The 22,139-nt window shown below is 42.4% G+C and overlaps 1 protein-coding gene across 1 annotated transcript in view; it reads right to left on the bottom strand.

The window, feature by feature from the left end:
- Positions 1 to 22,139, bottom strand: part of KIF6 (kinesin family member 6) — a 397,162-nt gene that overhangs the window by 138,071 nt on the left and 236,952 nt on the right. The gene's annotated exons all lie outside the window — the stretch shown is intronic.

Raw genomic sequence — 22,139 nt, 5'->3', positions numbered from 1 at the left:
AACCACTTACTTTGCCCATCCATAAGTAGTAACTCCTCATTCGACAAAGTTTTATCATGAGATTGCAGCAATTCAGTCACATCTTCAGGCTTCACTTCTAATTCTATTTCTCTCACTACATCCACCGCATCTGCAGTTACCTCCCCCACTGAAGTCTTGAAGCCCTTAAAGTCATCCATGAGGATGAGGGTTGGAATCAACTTCTTCCAAACTTCTGTTAATGTTGATATTTTGACCTCTTCCTATGAATCACTAATGTTCTTAATGACATCTAGAATGGTGAATCCTTTCCAGAAGGTTTTCAATGTACTTTGCCCAGATCTATCAGAGGAATAACTATCTATGGCAGCTATAGACTTACGAAATGTATTTCTTAAAGAATAAGACTTGAAAGTTAAAATTACTCCTTGATCCATGGGCTGCAGCATGGATGTTGTGTTAGTGGGCATGAAATAACATGAATCTCATTAGCTATCTCCGTCAGAGCTCTTTGGTTACCAGATGTATTGTTAATGCAGTAATATTTTGAAAGGAATCTTTATTTTTATTTTATTTTTTTAATAAATTTTATTTATTTATTTATTTTGAGCTGTGTTGGGTCTTTGTTGCTGTGTGAGGGCTTTCTCTAGCTGTGGCGAGCTGGGGCTACTCTTTGTTGCGGTGTGTGGGCTTCTCATTGTGGTGGCTTCTCTTTGTTGCTGAGCATGGGCCCTAGGTGTGTGGGCTTCAATAGTTGTGGCACACAGACTCAGTAGTTGTGGCGCACGGGCTTAGTGGCTCTGTGGCATGTGGGATCTTCCTGGACCAGGGCTCGAACCCGTGTCCCCAGCACTGGCAGATGGATTCTTAACCACTGCACCACTAGGTAAGTCCCTGAAAGGAATCATTAAAAAAAATTGTTTTTGAGCAGTAGGTCTCAACCGTGGGCTTAAAATATTCAGTAAACCATGTTATAAACAGATGTGCTGTCATCCAGGCTTTGTTGTTCCATTTATAGAGCAGAGGCAGAGTAGATTTAACATGATTCTTAAGGTCCTAAGATTTTCAGAATGGGAAATGAGTATTGGCTTCAACTTCAAGTCACCAGCCGCATTAACCCCTAAGAAGAGAATCAGCCTGTCTTCTGAAGCTTTGAAGCCAAGCATTGACTTCTCTCTAGTGATAAAAGTCCTAGATGGTATCTTTTCCCATTATAAGGCTGTTTCATCTACATTGAAAATCTGTTGTTTACTGTAGCCACCTTCATTAACTATCTAGCTAGATCATCTGGATAACTTGCTGTTGCTTCTATATCAACATTTGCAGCTTCGCTTTGCTATGGAGACAGCTTCATCCCTTACACATCATGAACGAACACCTGCTATCTTCAAACTTTGCTTCAGTAGCTTCCTCAATTCTCTCAGCCTTCTAGAATTGAAGAGAATTATGGCCTTGCTTTGGATTAGGCTTTGGCTTGAGGGAATATTGTGGCTGGTTTGATCTTCTATTCAGATCAGTAGAACTTTCTCCATATCCACAATAAGTCAGTTTTGCTTTCTTATCATTCTTGTGTTCACTGGAGTAGCACTTTTCATTTCCTTCATGAACTTTTCCTTTGCATTTACAACTTGGCTAATTGTTTGGTGCAAGAGGCCTACCTTTAGGCCTATTTCAGCTTTCGACATGCCTCCCTCAATGAGCTTAATCATTTCTAGCTTTTTATTTAAAGTGAGAGAAATGGGACTCTTCATTTGAACACATAGAGGCCATTGTAGGTTTATTAATTTGCCTAATTTCATTGTTGTATCTCATGGAATAGGGAAAGGAGAGTTAAAGAGATAGGAGAATGACTGGTAAAGCAATCAAAACACACACAACATTTATCAATTAAGTTCATTATCTTATGTGGGCATGGTTCATGGTGCCCCCAAATAATTACAATAGTAACATCAAATATCACTGATCATAGATCACCAATAAGTTTTTATTTACTGTCACCAATTCCTTCTCCAATGCTCTTCCTTTCTTTACGTACATCTGAGTTTCTGACCTATGTAATTTTCCTTCTCTCTAAAGAACTTCTTTTAACATTTCTTGCAAGGCACATCTACTGACAATAAATTCCCTCAATTTTTCTTTGTCTGAGAAAGTCTTTATTTCTCCTTCACTTTTGAAGGATAATTTCACAGGGCATATAAGTCTAGGTTGGTGTTTCGTTCTCACAACACTTTAAATAATTAACTCTACTCTCTTCCTGTTTGCAAGGTTTCTGAAGAGAAATTGGATGTAATTCTTATCTTTGTTCTTCTATAGGTAAAGCGTTTTTTTTCTCTGGATCCTTCCCGGATTTTTTTTTTTTTAATCTCTGACTTTCTGTCATTTGAAAATAATATACCTAGGTGTAATTTTCCTGGAATTTATCCTACTTGGTGTTTTCTGAGCTTCCTAGATCTGTGGTTTGGTGTTTGACATTAATTTGGGGGATTCTAAGTCATTACTGTTTCAAATGCTTCTTCCATTCCTTTCTCTCTTCTCCTTCTGGTGTTCTCATTACACACATGTTACACTTTCTGTAGTTGTCCCAGAGTTCTTGGATATTCTGTTCTATTTTTTTCCGTCTTTTTTCCTTTTCAGTTTTAGAGGTTTCTAGTGAGATATCCACAAGCTCAGAAATTCTTCAGCCATAACCAGTTTACTAGTGAGCCCGTCAGACATTCTTTTTTTTTTTTAATTATTTTTTATTTTTTAATGTTATTCTTGTCTGCTTACATTCTTTTTATGTATGTATGTATGTATGTATGGTATGGCTGTGTTGGGTCTTTGTTTCTGTGCGAGGGCTTTCTCTAGTTGTGGCAAGCGGGGGCCACTCTTCATCGCGGTGCGCGGGCCTCTCACTATCGCGGCCTCTCGTTGCCGAGCACAGGCTCCAGACGCGCAGGCTCAGTAGTTGTGGCTCACGGGCCAAGTTGCTCCGCGGCATGTGGGATCCTCCCAGACCAGGGCCCGAACCCGCGTCCCCTGCATTGGCAGGCAGACTCTCAACCACTGCGCCACCAGGGAAGCCCCGTCAGACATTCTTAATTTCTGCTGCAGTCTTTTTAAATCTCCAGCATTTCCTTTTAGTTCTTTCTTAGAATTTCCTTCTATCTGCTTACATTTCCCCTCTGTTCTTTCATATTTTCTATTTTATCCATTAGAGGGCTTAGGATCCCTTAGGATATTAATGAAGGCTTTTAAAATACCTGGTTTGATAATTCCAACATTCCTGCCTATATCTGAGTCTAGTTTTAATGCTTGCTCTGCATCTTCAGCCTGTTTTTTCTTTGTTGTTGTTTGTTTGTTTTGCCTTTTAGTACATCTTGTGATTTTTTGTCTTGATAGCCAGACATGATGTACTAGGTAAAAGGAACTGCTATAAATAGGCCTTTAGTAATGTGGTGGTATGGTGTGCGGGGGAGAGGGAGGCATTCTGTAGTCCTACGATTAGTGTAGTGAGCTTATGCCTCTGGACTGTGAACTTCACACATTTCTCAGTCCCCATCTCTCCCCTACACACCCTTAGATGGGAGAGAATAGCTCTAATTGGCTGGGGTTGAATATTTCCCTTTTCCCACATGGAAGGCTAGAGTCAGCTGGAGTTGTTTATTTTCCTTCCCCTAGGTTGGTTAGGCTCTGATAAAACACAGAAGGTTAAAGAGTTTCTCCTGAGGGAAGATCTTGCTAAGAAGAGGAGATCCATTTGCATGGAATATGTTTTTCCATCCCTTTACCTTCAGTATATGTATATCCTTACTCCTGAAGTGAGTCTCTTGTAGGTGGCATACAGATGGGTCTTGTTTTTATTTATCCATTCAACCATTCTATGTCTTTTGATTGGTGAATTTAGTCCGTTTACATTTAAAGTAATTATTGGTAGGTATGTACTTACTGCCATTTTATTAATTGTTTTTTGGCTGTTTTTGTGGTTCTTCTCTGTTCCTATCTTCTTCTCTTTCTCTCATCCCTTGTGTTTTGGTGGTTTTCTTTAGTGTTATGTTTAGACTCCTTTCTCATTGTCTTTTTATTTTATGTATCCCATAACTAATTATTGTAATTTTAGTTAATTTTACTACTTTTGCCTTTTAACATTCATTCTTGCTTTACACTACCTTTATTAAGTATTTACCTTTTCCAGTGATATATTTACTTTCAGATACTTCTTATTATTAATTAGTGCCATTTCTTTCCTGCTTAAAGGAATTCCTTTAACATTTCTTGTAGGGCTGGCTTAGTGGTGGTGAACTCCTTTAACTTTGCTTATCTGGGAAACTCTTAATTTCTCCTTCAATTCTGAGGGATAATCTTTCTGGGTAGAGAATTCTTGGCTGGAAGTTTATTCCTTTCAGCACTTTGAATATAACATGCCATTCCCTTCTGTACTGTAAGGTTTCTATTGAAAAATCTGCTGATAGCCTTACAGGATTTCCCTTGTATGTAACGCTTTTTTTTTTTTCTCTTGCCATTTTTAGGATTCTCTTCTTATCTTTAAATTTTATCATTTTAATTATAACATGCCTTGGTGTGTGTCTCTTTGTATTCATCTTATTTGGAACTCTCTGGGCTTTCTGGACTTGTATGTCTGTTTCTTTCCACAGATTAAGGAAGTTTTCAGCCACTATTTCTTTTTTTTTTTTTAAACATTCCTTTTTTTTTTTTTAATTTTTATTTATTTATTTATTTATTTTTGGCTGTGTTGGGTCTTTGTTTCTGTGCAAGGGCTTTCTCTAGTTGCGGCAAGTGGGGGCCACTGTTCATTGCAGTGCGTGGGCCTCTCACTGTTGCGGCCTCTCTTGTGGCGGAGCACAGGCTCCAGATGCGCAGGCTCAGTAGTTGTGGCTCACAGGCCCAGTTGCTCCGCGGCATGTGGGATCCTCCCAGACCAGGGCTCGAACCCGCGTCCCCTGCATTGGCAGGCAGATTCTCAACCACTGCGCCACCAGGGAAGCCCCACTATTTCTTTAATTAATTTTTCTGCCCCTTTTTCTCTCTCTTCTTTCTGGGACCCCTATAATGCAAATGTTATTCTGCTTGATGTTGTCTCAAAGGTTCCTTAAGGTATATTCACTTTTAAAAATTCTTTTTCTACTTTGCTGCTCTGTCTGGGTGAACTCCATTGCTTTGTCTTCCAGCTTGCCAATTTGTTCTTCTACCTCATTTAATCTGCTGTTGAATCCCTCTAGTGTATTTTTCAGTTAGGCTTTAACTTATGTTTGATGCTTTCTTATATTTTCTCTCTTTGTTGAAGGTCTCACTGTGTTTGTCCATCCTTCTCCTGAATTTGGTGAACGTCTTTATGACCATTACTTTTAACTCTTTATCAGGTGGATTGCTTATCTCTGTCTTGTTTAGTTCTTTTTCTGAGGTTTTGTCTTGTTCCTTAGATTGGAACACATTCCTTTGTCTCCTCATTTTGCCTAATTCTCTGTGTTTGTTTCCATGTATTAAGTGTATCAGCTCCCTTTCCCAGTCTTGAAGGAGTGGCTTTAGGTAGGAAATCTCTTGTGGTGCTCAGAAGAGCAATCCCAGCTGGCCACCAGAGTCAGGTGCTCAAGGGGTGTTTCCAAGGTAACACCCCTAAGGGGTGTTAGAAGGCTACATGAGCCCTCCTGCTGTGGCAGAGCCCTGGCTGCTGCTGTGGCACACTAGTGGGTGAGGGTTGCCTCTGGAATGGCTGCAGGACCCGGTCATGGCAACTAACAGGTGATGATGGATGGAGCTGGCCCCCAGAACAACTATGGCATTCATCCACAGTGGCTGCTTGGTACTGGTGACCAGGGCTGGTCCCCAGAATAGCTGTAGGGCTCAGTTTTGGTGGCTGCCAAGCACTGGTGGGCAGGGTTGTCACCTGGCCAACTTTGAGGCCTGACTGAGGCACAGGAGTGGATGGGGCTCTCTGTAAGTCATGCCCACTGGTGCTAACAGGTTAGATGGAGATTTCCGAAATGGTGCCCACCAATGCCAGTATTAGCAAGGTAGCCTGAAATCACAAAAAATGGCTCCCACCAGTGTCTCAGTCCCCAGGGAGCATCCCAAATTGTTCCTGCCTCTCTGGCAGAAGCTTCAAGATTAGTAAGTGGGTCTCCCTCACCTATGGTCCATGCACTTTTCAATCTGGTATTTTTGCCCTGGTTTTCAGGTCAAGTGAGTCTGTGCCCTTTAAGAGCAGGTTTTCTGTTCCCTGAAGTTCTGTAGTTTTCTTGGACATATTCCTGTCGGTTTCCAAAGCCAGGTGTTTTGGGGGCTCACTTCTCCTGTACAGGATCTAAGGGTTGGGGGTGCCTGATGTGGACTCAAATCTCTTGCTCCTCAGGGAAAGTAACCATAACTTTGTGATCCTTCCTGATTGTGGATTGCCACAACTGGGGTGTGGTTTTTTTGCTTGGTGTGGCTGTATGTCTGTTTCTCCTACCTGTCTTGATGTTGTTCTTTTACCCTTTGTTGTGGAGACTCTGTTCAGCCAATTTTTAGGTCCTTTTCAGGGGGAATTATTCCATATGTAGTTATAAATTTATTGTGTCTGTGGGAGGAGGTGTGTTCAGGATCTTCGTATACCACCATCTTGAATCCTCTCCTAACATATTCATCCTTAAAGAAAATATCTTTTTTACTTGAGTCCCCTTTAATTGCAGGTATCCAGTATCTAAGGCTACTAGTATACAGTAAGTGTTCGATAAATTTCCTTCTTTACTTTGCTTGCATGAATGAAGTATTCAATACATCCTAACAAACCTTATATTTCATGTCAGATACCCAGACTCTTAACTAATTCCATAGGGTTAATAACTGATCAAAAACCTACAATAATAAATGAGCTGGACTGTCAGTTCCTCCTGTGAAGGGGCTGTGGTCTGAAGCTTCTTTTCTATTTCTTTTTCCACAAAGGAACTGTGGGCCCATAGTAGGGCTAAATACTTGGTGAGAACTGTGTGTTGTCACGTTGTGGCTTGTAAATTGTGACAGAACAAGCTTATCTCTGGATAAGAGGTCAACCTAAAGAGTGATTCCAACTCTAACTTGCAGTTGTACTGCCTTGCAGTAGACCCACTGCCCTGATGGTTACCAGGGTAACCATTCAGAGGTATTGATTATTCATTTATCTCTGTGTTTGGATACAGGACAATTGCTATGACCTCAGATGATCACAGAACAATTTTATAATGGTTCTATTGCTGAAAGTGAAGATAATGCTTCTTCTCCTGCACTTCTCAGTGCCACAATTCCTTCCCTTAAACTAATTTTGCAATGAGCTAGGAACTGAATCCTGGAAAGGGCCCCAGTTTTGGGTTCAGAAGACTCAAGTCAAAGTCCTGACTCCTCTTTATGAGGTGTGTGACCTTGGGCAAGTCACTTAACCTCTCCTGGCTCCTCCTTGTCTACAAAATGGGTGGGTGGTGGAGATGGAAATAACATATAAAGGTGTTTGGGGGAGGAAGTTACACAATGAATACAGATGCATGGAATAGACTCTTAAATGCTAATATCTGTTAAAATTGTTTCTTCTTGACCAGTCATTTAAACACACACACACACACACACACACACACACCCCCCAAAAGTGACAACAGAAAGGAAAAGAACCAGTGGTGGTAAGTTTGCAGGTATCCTAATTTTCCAAGGGTCCTAATTTTAAACAGCTAATCTCTATCAACAGAAGTACTTAAAATATCAAGTAGAGTCTCCATTCACATTATTTTCCTAGGTCCTTGGCAATATTTTTTAGGATTATTTTCAGTCACAGAGGGTCTGGAATTGGGGCTCTAACCTGAATTTCAGGTCTGCCTTCTCATTCTTCTTTTCTTGTCCCCTTTCTGCCTCGCTGCTCCTTAGTGTGGCTGTCACCTCTGACCCAGTCCCTGGCTTGATGTGATCTTATATTCTGAGCTGGGCTCAGCTTTAAGAGACCTCCCTGTAACTGTGGAGGAAACTCTCGTTCTCTGAGGAAGAAGGGGAGCTTCATAAGCAGGTGGAGGGATTCATGCTTCTTTTGCGGGTGGGATTTCCTTTATGCACAGCTGTTAGAAAAGTCACTTCAGGTAACAGTGCACCATGGAAAGTTCTGCCGTGGTCTTGTCTTGCTGACAATTGCTCTCACCCTCTGCCCGTCTAGCAGTGGCTTTTCTTTGACTGAAGATAGCATAAAATAAACAGTTGGCAAATGTGCTGCTGGAGACTGGAATTCCATAAAAGTCATAAAACTAACAGACAAACAGTCAAACATGCTTTGCTTGTGGCTTATGGTATTTTGATGTGGGAACGCATAGAAACAACAGAGAAACAAAGAAAGCAAGCTTGAAACTCCAGCTAATGACAGTCTTCATGTCCACAGGAGCTGAGTTCTGGGTGGATTCTGAGGAAAAATGAAGCTGGAAGGAGCCTTATTTTATCTCTCCTGATTTACTAGTTAGTTCTATGGAAACCAGTTAATCATACCAGCTCCAAACCACTCTTTAAATGAACCAGAACCCATGGAAAAGGGCTGTAGGATTCCTTCCCACCGCCCCCCCTGCCGACAACGCCCCGAACCGTCCCTCACCTTTCTAGGGATGAACAAGGTATTTCATGTACCATTCTCCATTTTTCAGCCCAAGGCAAATAATTATTCACTCTTAGAATGCTGCACGTAATCTCTGAACATACATATGTTGCTTTAAATCTGTTCCGTGAGCTTATCACATCTTGAAGAAAAAATCATATTTAATTGAAGATTTCTAACTCCAACAGCACAAGCATTTATGCAACCATTTATCTACTCATTCATACAAACATTTATTGGATTTACAAATTTTGACTGAAAACCTACTCTGTAGCAAGGCACTTGGGAAAGCTCTGGGACGCACAGAGAAATGATGAAGTCAGTCCCTTAAGGAGCTTAAAATCCATCGGGCCCATGAACTTATGAAAAGATGCTCCACCTCACTCATAATAAGAGAAAAGCAAATTAGAGCTATACGAAGATTTCACCCAATAGACTAGAAAATCCTCCGAAGTGATAACCCACTGTGTTGGCAAGGCAGTAGGGAAGCAGGCAATCCCAGATATTGCTGGCAAGAATGCAAAGTAGTACAACTCCCCAAAGAGGGCGATTCTCAAATCTCCATTAAAATTATAAATATATGTAGACTTTGATGCAGTGAGCCCATTTGCAGAAATTTATCCTACGGTTATACATGCACACATACGAAATGATATAAGGGCAAATTATTTTTTGCAGCGTCATCTATAACAGCAAGAGATTATTAAAAAACACACATCCATCAATAAGGGTCTGGTTCTACATATAATGGAATACCGTGCAGCTGACAAGAAGAACGATGTGGAAAAATCTTCAAGATCTATTAAGTAAGAAAAGCAAAACCCAGAGAAGCATGTATAGCATGCTATTTATTTATTTATTTATTTTGTAAAAAGAAGGAAGATAAGAATATACATTAATATTTGCTTGAGTTTGCGCAAAGAAACTCTGGAATACACAAGGAAGTCATGAAAGTGGCTTAGAGTGGTGGTGTTGTGGTGGCAGGGAGACATCGTGCCTGGTGGGGATGGAGCAGATGGAGAGAGAGGTGGGAGCAAAACCATTTACTGTATGCCTCTATATTGTTTGGATTTAAGAGTCACATGGCTGTATTACCTCTTCGAAAAATAAAATGGGTATGTTTAAAAAAATTTTTTAGGGAAGACATCACATGTTCCAATAATGTGCACAATACACGTTGCTGCCTTATTTTCTTATTAAATTTAAAACTCCTTGAGGGATGAATCACATAAGAGCCTTTTAAACTAATCTCTCACATGGTTTCTCCCTCTCCAATTTCTCTTATAAACCCTTGCCAGATTAATCTTCCCAAATACCCCTTTAGACAGATTGCCAGAAATGTTTCCTTAGGGTCTCTGCCTCAAATTCAAACATCTCTGTTTGACTTTTAGGTCTCTCCCCAAACTCATCTCACCCAGCCCACGCAATCTAATGTCTACTACCGAGATTCCCAACAAGCATCTTGTGCTCCCATCAGGCTGGGTTCAACATTGTTCTTGAACGTTTCCATCCCTGTGCTTTCACTTGGGTTATTTCCCCTGTCTCTGGGGATGCCTTCCACTTTGCCCTCTGTTTATCCTGAGCCTCACTGTCTTCCAAGTCCCCTCCCTTCCCTAAAGACTGTGCCTTGAGCCCATACTGATCTATCCCTTAGGTGACCTCCGCGATACTTACCATCAGTAGTCCAGGCTTAACTTTGACTCCGTGTAAGATTGTTAGATCCTTAGAGATAAAGCCTATGGGACCTAAACACACACACACACACACACACACACACACACACACACCACTGGGACCCTTGGGAGGCAGCAACATCAACCATACACATCTACAGCTTTCTGGGTCCTACTAAGAAGAGGTTGTCCAGTCACAACTGTAAGGACTGGCTAGACCCCAACCCATCCCCCACTTTCTGCTTTAAGTGGGGCTTTAGGGACCCTGAGGAAATTCTCCAGATTCCTGTTAACTGTTACTTGCATAATAGGCACCCTACCTTTAGACCAAACTGAAATCCAAACATTCCTGGCTGTATCTAGGGAACTGGAGGGTGGTCCCACGTGGAGCACCCCCTCCCCCCGCCCCATCATCACCACCAGATGAGGGAAGAGGCGAGAGGACATTTGAGGGAAGAGAGAAGAGGGTTCAGCACCCGTTCTCAATCCCTTTAGCCCGCATCTGAGCGCTATGGAGCAAGACACTGCAGGTCAAACTAAAGGGCCCGTTTCCACAAGGAAGCCAGGAACCACACAGTAAGACTCCGAGTTTGTGAGGGAGCCATCTACTCTGCCAGCGTGGCTCTAGGACAGTGAGAAATGGAGAGAATGCAAGGCAGCTTCCAGATTTTTTGAGTTTTGCTGCTGGGAGGAGAACCAGAAGCTAGAGTCTGAGGCCGGTGGCCTGGTGAGCGCGGGGCAAGTGACTACTCAAGGCAGGGATGTCAGGGAGGGGACCGCTATGGAATTACAAGAAATACCAGTTCTTAAGCAACGTAAGATCCCCGTAGGGGCTGTCAGAAATCCCTGGGTGGTGAGGGAATTCTGCAGGACGCTGAGGATGGGAGTGGATGGTGGCAAGAACCAAGACATTTAGCTGATTTCTGCTGGTGTGACCTCATCCACACCCACAAGTAGATGATGCCTCAAGAAATTCAGCTTACACTTGATGTTCATCAGCGAGCTCCTCCTACAGTGTGGGGCCCATAATCTCACTGGTAATGAACATATGGTTTGAGTGACAGAATTTTAGAGTAAGAGTTAGGAATGGCCAGTAGGTTGCATCCTGAGTGCTGACTCCTTCTCATCAACTGGGAGTGGCCCCTTGGAGTTTCATCGGGAAGGATTTTGAAGGCCAGTCCGGCTCACTGGGAGAGAGCACCATAATCCACTACACATGTCTGCCCCGGGCTCAGAATGGGAGGTACACTTTCTGTGGATTTGTTATCCTTGATCCCATATTACACACAGGGAAACTAAGCCCTAGAGAAGGAAAGTGGCTTGTTCAAGGTCTCCTTACCAAGGTAGAACTAGAACCTATAGTTTCTCCATTACCCTGTAAGGTCTGTTTTTGTTTTGTTTTGTTTTAGATAAAGGAAAAAGTAAAGATAATCAAAATAACAAATGATCCAAAACTTTGACTTCAGTTAATAGTTTTATTCTTCCATCCTTTCCCTCTGTCCCTCCACAAAAAACTATGAGTTCCTCATAAAATAGTCAACAGATTTGAGATTTTCTCCTTTCTCTCTGGCTCTCTGCCTACCCTTTGGGAGGTGGGGTGGGGAATTATAGGGAACCAAACAGACAGAATATAGGCAGTCTGAAGGAGAAGCAAGTAGGAAAATATTTAGTTCATGCACAAACAATGAATAATCCAGAATCGATGGTACCTGCAAACCTTTCTTGTAGGCATTCAGATCTTTTCCCTTCACAACTGCTGTTTTCCTGAAGCTCCTTCCTCCGTCCCTGCCACATACAACCCCTACCCAGCTCCACACCTGATTTCTGCAGCTCGGTTTATGAGGAAATATTGATCTTTTAAGATTTCCCACCTGCCACATCACATTATGAGTCATCACACTGGGGTGTACCTTTGTCTGGTGTGCCAACTTTCTCTGCTAGCATCTTAAAAGGCAGCCTTTCACTCACGATAACTATTTGAAATCCATTGCTATAGAACAGGTTTTAAACTAGTGCATTTCAAGCATCTGAAAGAGATCTAAGGTTTGACCCTAACATGAAGGGTGTGGGCACTTAAATGTTTTGCTGTTCTTCCAGGCCTTTATCCAGGATTCAAAGGGAAGACTCAAGGACTGTTACTGTAATATTCAGGATATTAACCCTAGGAGAAAAGGGAAATGGAAAAAAGCCTTTCAGGAGCAATAAATGAAATGAGACAGCCTCTGACGGAAGACAAGGTATCTAAGGGTGACATTTCTCGGTGACTAGCTGCTATATTCATTCCAAAAGCATTTACTGAATTCTGACCGAGGGCTAGGAACCAGGGATAAAAAAATGAACCAGTCATACCCCATGCTCTTCAATTCACCGTGTGGGGAGGGCTACACACATGTGAACAGCTGATTTTGGTGCAGTGTGACAAACGATAATGAAGATGAGGGCACCGAGCTATGGGGACACTTTCAAAAGTGACTTAAGGGGACTTACTGCTGCTAACATTTATTTTGTGCTTTTTATACTCTGCCCTACACGTGCACCTGTGCATTTTTTCCTCATCTCTGCTATTATATTGTAGGGACCACATTTCAAAATATTTTTTTTGTTTACAGGGTCTGTCCTATAGCAGATGCTTACTAAATAATTAGATCCACAGATATTGATCGAGCAGCTGGTACCTGGTGTGACACAGAAAGCAGAGGAGGCTTACTGTGATGAATACATTCATTCCCCCATTCAAGATTATAGTTCAGTGAAAATGAAAGGCATAATATGATAAAGGGTCATAAAAGCAACACAGACAGTAGTGCTGGAATGCAGGGCCAGGAGTGATTGGTTCTGTGTGGGTCAACAGGGAGGCGTGAAGCAGGGGACACAGCGTGGAGCAGGGTGGGAGGCAACCACAGGCAAGAGTGCGGGTGGGAACGGCAGAAGAGGCAGGAAATAAAGACAGGCCAGGGCCGTGCTGGGGACCCTGAACTTTATTTTCTAGGCAACAAAAAGCCTATTGCTGATTGGCTGACGGAAGTGGTTAGTTTCAGGAGTCCCAGGTGTGTGGGAACCCGGCAATATTACCGGAGTTCAGCAATTACTGAGAGCCACCTGGACTGTCAACCCTGGTGCCATTTTTCTCTGCATTAACCTACATTCCCCGTGCTAAGTACTGGGCCTTTATATGTGAAGGTATCGTTCTTCCCTCTCGCACAGGCCAGGCCACAGGGCGCCGTCTCGAGACACTCCGGCGGTCAGCCTGCACTTGTGATGCATCATCCCTGCCCCTCCTCAACCTGGTGTTTGCTGCCCCCGGGAAGCCTCTCTTACCCAGTCTACACAGCGAGCCCTCTGGGCCCCTTTCTCTGCTCTCCTCTCTCCACTCTGGCTATTCCTCTATCAGGTTCCGTCTCCCCAGCATTTCACTGCCACGTCCCCAGCCCCAGCCCCAGCCCCGGGCTCTACCCTTGGCCCAAGGATTTCTCCATCTTATAGATGAGGAAATAAAACCTTAGTGAGGTTAACAGACTTGCTCCTGTCACTCTCTAGAAAGTGCACTTAGCAGAAAGGGATCAGCAGTGGTGCCCCCAGCGCTGGGACACTGGGTTACTTTCTGGCAGTGATGTTAACACAGTCTACACATAGTGGATGAGATTAACCACCTGCAGAGCCATTTCACACACAGGATGTCTCACAAAGTGAAGGAAGAAAGGAAAGCTCTAGAAATTTAGAAAGCTCAAAGAGTTCACCCCCGATATTTTATCTAAAAACCTCACCCCCACCCCAAAACCGCAACTCTTACTATGTTTGATTCTTTCCAGAGAGCTGCTTACGACGTCTTTGGATACCTGATTGGTAACTGTCCCTTTCACTTGAATATGAGGCCCTTGAAGGCTGGGGTTTTGTGTCTTCACCAAACTCTGATCCCAGCACTTAGAATAGGGCTTGGCACATAGTAAACAATGGATTAATGCAGCCTGTAGCTGAGTGATTTTCAAGTGAAGAGCTTGAAAAAGAACTACTCATGTTTCCCACCCTCCAGAGATTCTTATCTCTCACCTCTCTCATTGATAAGCAGTGTGCAGAGAACCACTGTCACAAAAGGAGTTGTTGGCCCTTCACGTATTTGAAGCAGAACAAAGGAGCAAACCTGAACAAGGGTATTAACACATTTTTAGAAAGAATGTGCTGACACAAGAAGGAATGGTAAAAGAAAGAGCTGATTCGTACATAGCACTTACTCCAGGCCCAGCAAAGGCCTAGGTGCTTTATATTTTGCAAGCATTGAATCTTCACAACAACCCTATGAGGGAGATGGTATATATTAACCCCATTTTGTAGATAAGAAAACTGAGGCACAGAAAAATTAAGTCACTTGCCCGAGGTTGCACAGCTAGGCAGTAGGATTCAAATCCAGATGGTCAAGCTCCAGAGTGCACACCAGGCAATCCAGAGCAATGCTTGTGGCAGATTAAAGATGGCCACAAGCACTCTAACAGTCCTCCCCGCGAGGGACTCTGTGTACCCTCCTCTTGAACCCAGGTTGGCCTGCAGCTGACTTGACCAATAAGGAATGACAGAAGCAACACTACACCAGTTCTGGGCCTAGCTTTTAAGAATTTCCATTTCTTTCCTCTGGAGCCTTGAACTTCCACATAAGTGGTCTGACTACCCTGCGGGAAAGGCCAAGTGGAGAGGCCCGGAGGCTCCATGGAGAGAGTGGAGCTTGGCAGGGCCCAGCCCTCCCTTCTGGGGCTCCGGGCCTGCAGAGGAACCATCTTGGAGCCCCAACCCCAGCCGGCTGACTCCACTGGGTAACTCCATTCGATGTCACGTGGAGCTAATCGTCACTCAGCTGACCCCCATCTAAATTCCCGAGTCACAAAACCATGAGCTGTAATAAAATGGTCGTTGCTTTACACCACTGAGTTTTGAGATAGTTTGTTGTGCAATTATGTTACATTAACCAGAACAGTGTACTCACACTTTCTGAGACACACAGAAAGAAGTACATTTTTGAGAAAACACACATACACACTAGAGAAACCCTGAAGTTTAGCTTTGACTCCAGACTTTGAAAGTGCCGGTGGCCTAGAGCCTAAGACATCATTTCTGGAATCTCTGAACTCATGAGTGATCAGTGACAATGTGGTCACACAGGCTGCACGAACCCAGCAATATTAGTAATAAAACAAGGCATGTTTGTTCGCACAGACTCTTAACATCCATCCGAAATAAAATCTCACAAAACAACACTTGCCCTTATTACGTGTGATACACTCTGACAGTCTCTGTTCTATTTAATTTTTAAAATACTCACTGTGACCCACTAAGTTACCTTCCTGACCCACCAATGAGTCAACGCCAGCAGTCTGAGGAAGGATGGGCACTGAAGAGAAGCTTGTCAGAGAATGGGCATCGTCCAGGAGAGGCAATGCTCAAAGTCAGCCAATCCCGATGTTCAGTTTACTCGGCAGACAGAGTGAGGATGGAGACACCGCCCCCACCCACTCCCTCCGTCCTGGCTTCAGGATGCCGATGTTAAGATCTCCCATCTGACTGCCTTGTTCTGATTCCAGATTCAATAATCAGCTTATATAGTTTGGCCTGTAGTTTCTGCACATGCTGCTCCCTCTGCCAACCCCACCATTGCCCGATGAACAACTCCTACTATTCACCCATCAGGACCATCAGAGATGCCCTCTTCCCCCAGAAGCCTTCCTTGACTCTCCGCGGCTGGGTTAGGTCTCTCCTCTATGTATTCTAAGCTGACTGTATTACCCTTGCCTGTTTACTAGGTGGTCCGCTCTGAGAGCTTAGGAACTGTATCTTATTTATCTATGACTGCCTGGAACCTGACACAGTACCTGGCACTGAGTAGGCACTTGGTAAATATCTGTTGAAGAAGCAAATATCTGTCTAACCATGTACATATAACTACTAGAGAAAGACTGTCCTGACTAGCCATTCCCCAACCAAACATTAGAATTCCAACTTGCTTGGCAAACATAAACAATATTGTAAATTCTTGTCAATTGACATTTTGCGATTTATAGCCCTCTCTTCTGTGGGTTTAGTTTGCATGAGTCAGTCCCCACTAATTTCATTAACTCTGGGAGGAATCACAAGATTGTTTCTAGAATGGCAGTGCTGACTACCAGACCTTTATGATTTTACCGGATTAATGTGACCTTCTAAAGCCTTGACGGCAGCCGTCATGTGCCTGACTCTGATAGCCCTACCTTGCTCCCTGAGATCAATTATAAGTGCAGGGCCAATATCTGAAATCTGAGGCTTTTAAAAATACAGCTATTTTCTATATCTTCATCTGAATTGAAGTGATGACAGTCTTAGAAATAGGTTTAAGGTATTTTTCCACTTTTTAAAATTTCATATAAAATCTTTGTTTTCTAAATTGCCTTTGAATTTCTTTTGTGGGATTTTTTTATCTTTCCTTTTTGAGGCTCAGTTTTTTTTTTTTTTTTTTTTTTAAGGAAAGCGATTAATAATTTTCCAAACTGCTTTTGTCCCAAATCACGTAAGTTGGTACTCGTTGCGTGTATCTCTTAGTTTAAAAAGTCAGGGATGGTCATGGTAATGGACTTGAGAGATATCTCAGCTGGAACTGAGGTCTGCAGGGACCTAAGCAATTACTGTTGTTATTAAAATAACTTTGGATTATTTATTTCTTACTTGTTGTCAGGGTAGAAAATGAAGAATATTAGTACTTGAGCAAAAATCTCAAACAGGAAATCGGAAGACCAGAAAGGGATGGTAACTGTAACAAAAGCAGCAGTATTTCAGTGCCTTCAAATAGCAACACTGATCTGGGAGGGAGTATTTCCCCCAGTGGCTGGCTTAATAGAACCAAGAAAATAGCTGTGAGGGAGACCCACGTGGGAAGAGGGTGGGAGGATAAAGGTCTTATAAATGAGCAAACTGAACCTTACAAAACTACTTAATACAAACCTAGAGGCACTATGACTTTATATTGTTAACAGTCATTTCAAAAAGAAAAATTAAGCTCTTTTTCAGAGCAGGGCACAGAGTCTAGGGAATGATCCAAAGAGCAGAAAGGAGAAAATACATTCAGAAATGAACTACTGGTGGTGCATTTGACCTGTGACATTTTTGTTCTTCTTATCCTCTGGCCAAATTTCACCCTTAGATATACGTAAAGGTTCTTACTAAATTAAGTGGAAGTTAAATGTGCATGCTCAAAGGACAGATTTGGCCTGTAGTATCTTTCCAAAGATGTTAATAATGCAACAGAAGTGAAAAAGATTGTTAGGCCATCAGAGTTCGTGTTTCAGATGAGAAATGCCAGGACAGACGGGAAGCGTTGCTTTACTTTCTCCTTTGGAGAGGCTCCATCTTTGGACTCCCTGACATCAGGGCATTCTCACTAACGCTTAACTGTGTCCAAAAAAAGCGTGGCCCATTCCAAGGAAACATCTCAACCCCTGCAGCAGAAGGCGCCTAGACAATGTGAAAGCAGAAGGGATTGTGAAGACATCAAATAAGAAATTTCTAGCTGCCTATATTACAATGAGAGAGGAGAGAAATGAATTAAGGAACAAGCTAGTCAGTTTTTGAGTAGAAGTTGGAAGAACCTTAAAGGGTCCAGAAGAGTCTTTTCAGTTAGCAAAGGGTTCTTGAATTAAGGAATAGCTTCCTAGAAAAGATGACATCCAGGGTGGGACAGTAAGATCCTTTGTTAAGACCTCATAAAGATCTCGAGATCTTGTCCCTTTCTGGCAGATAAATGTTCTCCTAAGGATATTAAGGGCACATCTCACAGATCCTTATAGTCAAATAATAGGGCTTCATTGTCCCACAGCAGCCTCACAGGGAGCCCAAGGTGGAAGAGGACCTATTTTAAAGAGATTCATGGGTGTGGGTTTAGTCTAACAGAGTGGATTATAAATTGATATGAAGGCAGCCCATAAAGTTTTAAAGGGAATTGTATCAGTTTGAGCTGAAAGCGAAGAGATGGTGCAAAATATAAAGAAGGCTTTGGACCCCCAACCTTTTGAGGATAGAAAGTAAGCACAGAAGTTGCTCATTTGCAAACTCAAGCCACTTCTTATGGAAAAAAAAGGATGACCCAGAGACTGGAACCAAGAGCAGAGCCAAAAGCCATGGAAAACATTAGAAAAACATTAGACTCCCCAGGAAGTTGGACTGGGTTCTAATGATGGACCTGGAACTATGTGCCTGGATAATTTTATAACTGCTCTGACACAGTGCCTGCTGTGTGCCACCCAGCCTCTCTTTTTTGGAACAGGAACATCTACTGCAGTTATCTAACCTCAGAGCCAAGTTCAGCATGTATGTTATATGTTGGGGGCAGGTAACCTGTTTCTACAGATCTTCAGCTGGTACTTACAAAGTAGTGTCCTAGGAAGAACACCAGGATCTGATTTAGAGCCTAGACCTTGAACTTAATGCTTTATTCAAGCTCTTGATTTTTATAGGAAAAGTTACACCTCAATGCACAGGAACTGTCATATTTAATGTCTTGATATCCTTTTCTCCTTGACATCTAAACCATTAACTTAGGTCTTACTTCCTCTATGAAGCTCACAGCTTCATGACTGAAAATAAGCTCCCTTAGAGCAGGAATGGGGCTTAAATTTGCCTAGTATGCAACTCAGGGTCTTTCACTTATTAGGCCTACATTAAATGCTTGATGATAATGAAAATGGTCATGAAAACCTTGTGCTCTTCCTTCTCCGTCTACAGAACCTAGGGGATGTACTTCTTGCTGCAGAATTCTTAGTTCTAACACTGTCAATCCTGAATGACTCAGAAACTATTTCTGCAGGATAAATCTTGTAAATTCTGGAGTTTTAGAGCTGGAAGGGATCTTAAAAGTCCAAAAGTTCAAACCCTTCATTTTATAGATAAGGACATTGAGGTTTTATTGGTCAGCGGGATGATTTACCACACAGTGGTTAAGTGACCTGCCCAAGGTCATGTAATTAATGATAGAGCCAAGACTAGAAATTTCTCCTGTCATTCCATTCCCGCATTCAACAAAATCTTCTGAGAGCTTGCTATTTGTAAGACATGGGTTAGATTCTTTTCTTTTCTGTTTCCCTCTGATACTCATTAGACGATGTTAACCAGAATCAGGAAGTAGAGAGGCATTCAAGCCAGTCTGTTGACTCCCTTTGTAGTAGTTCTAGAAAAGGTTTGATGGGTGGAGATGTCAAAACTATTGCCTGTGGCATGGTATTGTCTGTGATTTTGGATTATTTATGCGAGATATTTTGTGTACCACTTTACTACAGATAATCAGGAACTGAATACACTGGTTATTTTCCAAGTAGAATATATTTCTTGCTCATGTGGCCACCTTCAAATTATGCAAAATCTAATTCAAAAATTTACAGCAATCCTTCTTACTAGTTGCTCTGGCCTATTCTCTGGCCTTTTCCAAAACCCATCACTGCCTCTCAGTAAGACAGAGCTCAACCTGGAGCTCCTCCTGGCCTGAAGAACCTTCTTTTGATCTCTTTCTACATACAGGTTGGTGAGGTCCTGGCATCTTTCATCAAAATCTTCCCCACTCCTGGCACCAAACCTCTTGTTGCATAACTCCCTACATAAAGAATATTGTCTGTTCCCAAGAACATTAAGAACTTTCATGATATTCTTGGGAAAATCTCACTAAAGAACCCACTTCCTCTTTAATCCTTTAGGGACTGTAAGTGTGGAATGTGGATTCTCCCATTCTTTCCAGTGTTTCTTTCTTGTCTAGTGTTTATTACTGACTTGATACATAGCTTAGAGGGTAAGGGTGATATCTGGTAGGTGACTCTGGGTAGTCCCTGGTAATCTGAATGCACTCAAGAGAATTTAATATTACCTTTTGAGTTTAAGATTGCACACTCACTCAATTGACTAAGTCCTAGGAATATTGCTCGGTTTTAGTCACTTGAATGTTTATATATTAAGAAGTAGATAGAGCCTCTTCCTTAAGAAGTTTCTAAAATAAAAGGTTTACAGTGAAATAAGTGATAAATTAACAGAAATTAACACTCAATACCAAACAAGAAAATATTGGCTTTTTTTGAAGGTTAAATAATCATAGGCATTTTTGTAGCACTTAGAGAAGGGCAGACACTTGAAATAGTATTTTTGTAAAAGAAATATGAAGAACTACATCATTCAAACTAAAGCATATGTTATATCTGATATAACAAACAAATCAATGCTTTTAGAATTCTGAAGTTTGGAAGGAAAGACTAATATTCAGATGTAAAATAATGGGGTATTTTATTAATGGTGAGAAAAAATATTGTGATATTTGCTTATTCTCTATCTTTGGTCCTTTTTTTTTTTTGCACTGGTCCTTTTTGTAGAAAAGAAAATCAGATGAATGAATGGTGAGGTATATACCTAATGGCAAATAGTTAAAATCTACAAGAAATTCCTCTAATGACTTTATAGACAAAAAAAGATATAGACGTCTATATGAGCATGGTGAATCCACAGAAACTTTCTAAATAGGTGGGGTAATTGCCAGGATCATCTTTCCCCAGCTTCCAAACATCCTTTTTGCATTAGGAGAGTTTCTCAGAGGATGTGGATATGTGGACATCAGAGGCCTCAGAGCTGCCAAATTTATTCAGAGAAAGGAAATAAAGGTGGAAAAAAATCTGCATCTGCAGCTCCCATACCCCACATCGGTGGTCACTCCAAAAGGAACCAGTCACCAACAACATTTTCTGCCGATGAGATAACTGCATTCCCAAACAGCCTCAACACGGACAAATTACTGTAATTACAACAGTTTCCGCAGAGTCCTGGTTCTTTTGAGGCACTAGTGAAGGGAGAACTGAGGGGACTTGGTCTGGCCTCTGCTCTGTGTGTCTCTGTACTAAAGGGAAGCTGGGATGGGACGGTACACAGAATTTAGCCGTTTGCAGCAGCAAGAGAGCAACGGGTACAAACAGGGAAGCAGGCCTGGGCCCCCTGGCTGTGAAGTCCTTCCCCAGCGGCACCCTATTCTGCCAGCTCTGCCCTAGACGGAGATGTAGGCTTCCTGAGGGCAGACAGAGTATCCACCACCTTTGGACTTGTATCTCTTCCTCAGGGGCCACTGTGGTTCCTTCCACTGGCACTGCCTGCTATGAGGAGCACTGAGTGTCCCCTCTATTAAAGGTTTTATGCATACAAAGGGGTGGGGAGTGCAGTGATCAAACACGCCTGAAAAACGATGGGTTAAACAAAACAAACAGTTGTATGGGGGGCGGGTATTCTAGATCTTTAGTAAATTAATGCAGAGTGTCATTTTCTAAAGGGGAGGGCGGGCTGTTTAGCATGAATGAGAACCCCTCATTCACAGACTTTCCCCAGGACTATGATCTGGGGAAGGCTGCCTTCCAGGTGGTAGATGCTCCACATCTTTTGAGCTGAATTGACACCGAATAATAAGTCCTACCCTTTCACTGGTTACCCCTCCACATCCTTGAGAAGAGCATATTTCTCCTTGGTTTTTCTTTACAGTGTTAAACACTCTTTTAGACTTTCTTCCCCTGGAATGATCACCATACTTTCTTATTATTCATAACTTTTGAAAGTCTGTCTGCCTTGCACACCATAAAAGCTGGGAAGGCAGGTTCACCACACATGCCCACGGGCTCCCTCTTCTGGGTATAATCATTAACAGCCTTCAAGAATAGGGTGTCCAGAAGGAATCCACCATTTCACAGGTGATCCCACCAACTAAGGTAATCTACCGATAAGACTGTTACTACTGCTGTGTTTTGGGCACTGCCTCTCTCTAGCTGCCCAGGATCACATCGGCTTTGTTAGCAGGCACCACACAAAGTTAGCAGCCAATTGAGATCCCTGCTTCTTCTACACAGGGAGCTGCTTCTCCTGAGACCCTCTTGCCATTTTTTTTTTTGTTTGTG

This window comes from Balaenoptera ricei, chromosome 11 (assembly GCF_028023285.1).
Source record: "Balaenoptera ricei isolate mBalRic1 chromosome 11, mBalRic1.hap2, whole genome shotgun sequence".
In the NCBI taxonomy this organism is placed as follows: domain Eukaryota; kingdom Metazoa; phylum Chordata; class Mammalia; order Artiodactyla; family Balaenopteridae; genus Balaenoptera; species Balaenoptera ricei.
Note: the sequence above shows the minus strand (reverse complement) of the source record. Positions and strands in the feature narration are given on the sequence as shown.